Consider the following 4,615-nt stretch of genomic DNA (forward strand, 5'->3'; position numbering starts at 1 on the left):
AGTCTCCACACATTTGCCACAGCAGGTATGTGGAGGTCAGAGCATGGGGGTCCTAGGGAATTGAATTCAGGTTGTCAGGCTTAGCAACAAGTGTCTTTAGCTGCTGACCTCTCTCCAGTCCTACATTGTTTTTTGAAACAGTGTCTCTCACTGGCCTGCAACTCAACACAGATTATGCTGACTGACCAGTAAGTCCCAGGGATCCTCCTGTCTCTGCCTACCCACCACACCCAACATTTTATTTTTTTGAGACGGTTTCTCTATAGGCCCAGCTGGCCTGGAACTTACTATGTAGACCAGGCTGGCCTTGAACTCACAGAGCTCCACCTGCCTCTGCCTCCTGAGTGCTGGGATTAAAGGTGTATGCCGCCACACTTGGCCATGCTCAACATTTTTTTGTGGGTTTAGACAAGCACTTTATTGAATTTTTAAAAAATTTGTTTATTTGAGGCCGGGTGTGGTGGCACACGCCTTTAATCCTAGCACTCAGGAGGCAGAGGCACGTGGATCTCTGTGAGTTCAAGGCCAGCCTGGTCTACATAGTGAGTTCCAGGACAGCTGGGGCTACAGGGAGACCTTGTCTCAAAAAGACCAAAAAAAAAAATTGTTTATTTGGGGGCTGGAAAGATGGCTCAGTGGTTAAGAACACTGGTTGTTCTTGCAGAAGACCTGGGTTTGAATCTCAGCACTCACATGGCAGCTAACAACTGTCTGTAATCCCTATTCCATGGGATCTGATGCCCTCTTCTGGCCTCCACAGGCACTGCACAATATGGATGCTTTTACATACATACAGGTATAACATTCATACACATAAACAATTAAAAATTTTTTTTCATATTTTATTATTTTTATTTTATGTGTATGTATGTATTGCCTGCGTGTAGGTAAGTGCATCCATGCAGTGCCCGCGGAGGACAGAAGAAGCTGTCAGATTCCCCTGGAACTGGAGTTACGGACAGTTGTTAGCTGCCATGTGGGTGCTGGGATTTGAACCCGGGTCTTCTGCAAGAACAGCTCTTAACCACTGAGCCATTGCTCTAGCCCCTCGACACAAGCACTTTATTGACTGATTTATCTCCCCAGCCTGCTTCTGAAGACAGAGACTCATATACCCAAGTTTGGTCTGGAACTCAAGATTCTCTGACCTCTGCCTCCCAAGTGCTGGGATTACACCCAGCTCTTCCATTCATCCCTAGGTGTGGCTCAACTTCTCTCTGGGCCCCAGCTTTGACTCAGCAGGCCCCTAACCCTGACCTTGGTGCTTCAAACATAGCCCCACAGACAGCAGGAGTAGTCTTAGGGTGCCTTCTGAGTTCCATACCCCCTGGCTGGGATACCTCGCCAGGCCTTCCTCCTCTGGCTGCTGAGAGCCCTGGCTATACTGGACATGAGGTCTCTGCCTATCAATTCCTGCTTCTTCCAGAAAGACCTTCTAGCTGCCTTCTTTGGGATGGGCTCTGGACCTAGACCTGGTTCTAGAATATTCTTTCAGCCTCCTCAGTGCACAGTGAGCTCCTGGAAAAAGAACTTATGTTACCTACACCAGCTCCCTGAGGGGTATCAAGACACAAAGAAAGGTTTGCTTTGTAAACAGAGGGGTGGTCTTGGGCAGGGACAGAAGCCTAGGAAAGGGTGTCTGTCCTGCCCTCCATGACACCAGATGGCCCCACTGAAGAGCTGGCAGGTGCGGCCCACCACCAGACTCCCCCCACCTCCAGCTTCTGATCTTGATCTCTGACCTCAGACCAGGGCAGACAGCCATCGAACTTTCTAGACTACAGAGCTCTCCCCTACAGGGGAAGGTTGTGGGGACAGTGGGCTGTGTGATCACCCAGGTTTGTTTCTACCTGCTGTGAAATTCTACAAATTTTCAGATAACACTTCCAGTTTCCTGAAACTATAGAAAAGGAAATATAACATGTGTGTGACTTACAAAAAGCAAAAATAAATAGGAATGCCGGGGCATCTTCCCTAAGCGGGGGACAGGGAGGGTGGGGCAGGAGAGTGAGTCACTGTTTACAGCTCCCGGGATCGGCCACACAGAGAATTCTCCCAGCTGGCCTGATTTCCATTTCCCGTGTGGACTGGACCCGGGATCCAGAAAGTCCACTCCAAGAAACCTTTAGACTCGGAACAGCCGGGGCAGAAACAGGCACATCTTCTAGGTCTAGACAGTAAGCCATTTGCTGGAGACTGTAAACAAACCCGCTGGCTGGCAGAGCTGAGGAGTGAAAGTTGAGGGTCCCTGGGACAAAGTGGCCGGAAAAAGTCTCACCAGCCACCTTGAGGGTCTGGAGAAAGGGCTAGGACAGAAAGGGCAACTCTCAGAAAACTTGGCCTTCCAATATCATCTGTCCAACTCCCATTTTTAACAGCTACCTGGAAAGTACACAGCCTTGAGCTTGTGCAGGCTTCAGAGTATTCCAGAGAAGCCTCACTTGTTTTGGGGTTTTTTTTTTTTTTCTTTAGTAAAAGTTTTATTTTAGAATTAGGAGAAGTCTAGTTTTAAGTTCTAACAGTAGACTCCCTTTACCAAGGTCAAACTTAGGACACACTCCTGTTGGGTGATCTAAAGAGGGAGAAGTTTCTGTTGTCGTCAGTGGGGGCTGCCACAGTAACACAGGCTACAGGTGTATCCAACCCACCTACTACTTTCCTGACCCCACCCACCTGCTTAAATTAATAACTTGGGGGGGCGGATCTTTTTGAGACAAGGTCTCCCTGTAGCCCCAGCTGGCCTGCAACTCACTATGTAGACCAGACTAGTCTTGAACTCACAGAGATCTGCCAGCCTCTGCCTCCCAAATCCTGGATTAAAGGTATGCCCAACTGTGCCCAACTTGTGTTTTCTTAAGGCAGGGTCTCACTATGTAGCTCAGGATAGCCTTGAACTATATACGTAGCCCAAGCTGGCCTCAAATTGAACTTAAATATTCCTGCCTCAGGCTCCTAGATGCTGTGCCATCTTGTGCCACTGTGACACCTTTTAAAAAAGCTCTCTGGGCCAAGCGCCCAGCATTCGAGAGGCAGAGGCAGTCGGATCTTTGTGAGTTGGAGGCCAGCCTGGTCTCCATAGTGAATCCAGGCCAGCGAGGGCTACAGGAAGACCCTGTCTCAAAAAAGACAAAAAAAAAAAAAAAAAAAAAAAAAAAAAAAAAAAAAAAAGCTGTCTGGCCCTGAAGACATCAGGCTTGGAAAGGCCCACTGCAGAGGTATCCTGTATCCACATGCACTTTAACAGATTCCCTCCCTGTGGTTGTCACAGAAAGATCCCTCATGTCAACCTGGGGGGGGGGGGGTTGTCCCGCAGCTGATTCAGGTGAATCCATTTTAGGAGAAAGGCTGAACCGTACAGAGCTAGCTTTAATGGGCTATGGAGTGGGCTGGGTTTGGGGGACTGGGACCAGGCACCTGTCAAGAAAAAGGTGGGTGCCTGCCCTTCCTTCGGTCAAGTAAACAGGTAAAGTATAACCAGTTTCTGCTTTGACTCCAAGAGCTGTCCAGATGAAAAGCAAGGCACCGCGTTGCTGTTCACCTGAGAACCAGGCTGCCTGACCTCCCAAACACAGCCTGCTCTGTGAACAGGGCAGGTTCTGGAAAGCGTGGCTCCCATCTCCAGGTGTAAGGATGCCAGGAGAGGGGGCTCTGCCCCAAGCCTCCCCAAGCCAGGCATTTCGGACCCCCGAGAGGCTTTCTGCCGCCTGTAGTTGTCTAGATTTTGTTTCTTCTTTCGGCACACCCTAGCACACCTGTCGGCTCACCCCACTTAAGGAGTTGGAAGGAACCTTGGACCCTGACCACACCTGAAGAAAGCGAGGGAAAGCGCCAGCCTCGCCAACTCGGTCACCTGCCGGGCTCCCCACCCACGACTTCCACGTCGCGACCTGCCTGCCTTCCTTCCGGCACCCCTGGCGGGTCAGCTGATTAGAAAGTGACACCGGCCACCCAGGCCCCGGGAAGTCCAGCTGGGGAGCGCGTGCTCGGGGCCCCGGGGCGGAAGTGGGCAGGTGCACGTGGCGGGGTGCGCGGGACGCGGCCGCACAGTCCCCTTCCCCGGTCGCGCGTGGCACGTGCGCGGGTCGGACACCGCGGCCGTCGCGGCGCGCACCCTGGCAGGTGCACAAGCTCAGCCGTGACTCAGCGGCCGTCCCGGGTCTCGTCCGGGGTTCCCGCAGCCCCTCACTCACCGCGATCGCGCGTGGGGCCGGGCGCGGCGGCTCCTCGCGGGCACGCGCTGTCCACGCGCGCTCCTGCTCTCGCGCTCTCCGCGGCCGCCGCCGCCTGCGCGCTCCCGGCTCTACGCTCCGACTTGGAGAACAACAAGTCCCAGCCGCGCCGCCCGCCGCCGGCTGCCCAGCACTGACACCGCTTCCGGGATCGCGCGTCGGCGCGCGTCACCGCCCCGCCCGCCTGGCAGGCCCCGCCCATCCCGCGACGGTAGCACCTCCTGGCACGCTGAAGCCACGCCCCTTTCCGGACTCTTTCTCCGGCGCCACGCCCTCGCCGGCCACGCCCCTCCCTGGTCCAGCTTCCTGAGTCTCACGCCTCCCAAAACGCGAAGATGCTGAGGTGCACGCTCCGAGCCACGCGCCCTTCCTAAGGTGGGGGATGA

At 53.7% G+C, this 4,615-nt stretch overlaps 1 protein-coding gene across 1 annotated transcript in view; it reads right to left on the bottom strand.

Moving 5' to 3' along the window:
- Mafk (MAF bZIP transcription factor K) overlaps positions 1-4,383 on the bottom strand; it is a 15,419-nt gene extending 11,036 nt beyond the window's left edge. The window contains exon 1 of the mRNA XM_008851419.3: positions 4,191-4,383. The gene's annotated coding sequence lies outside the window, so the exon portion shown is untranslated. The remainder of the gene's footprint in view (positions 1-4,190) is intronic.
- Between the last annotated feature and the right edge of the window lie 232 nt (positions 4,384-4,615).

The sequence above is a fragment of the Nannospalax galili genome, unplaced genomic scaffold (assembly GCF_000622305.1).
Source record: "Nannospalax galili isolate Female #2095 unplaced genomic scaffold, S.galili_v1.0 scaffold664, whole genome shotgun sequence".
Taxonomy (NCBI): Eukaryota; Metazoa; Chordata; class Mammalia; order Rodentia; family Spalacidae; genus Nannospalax; species Nannospalax galili.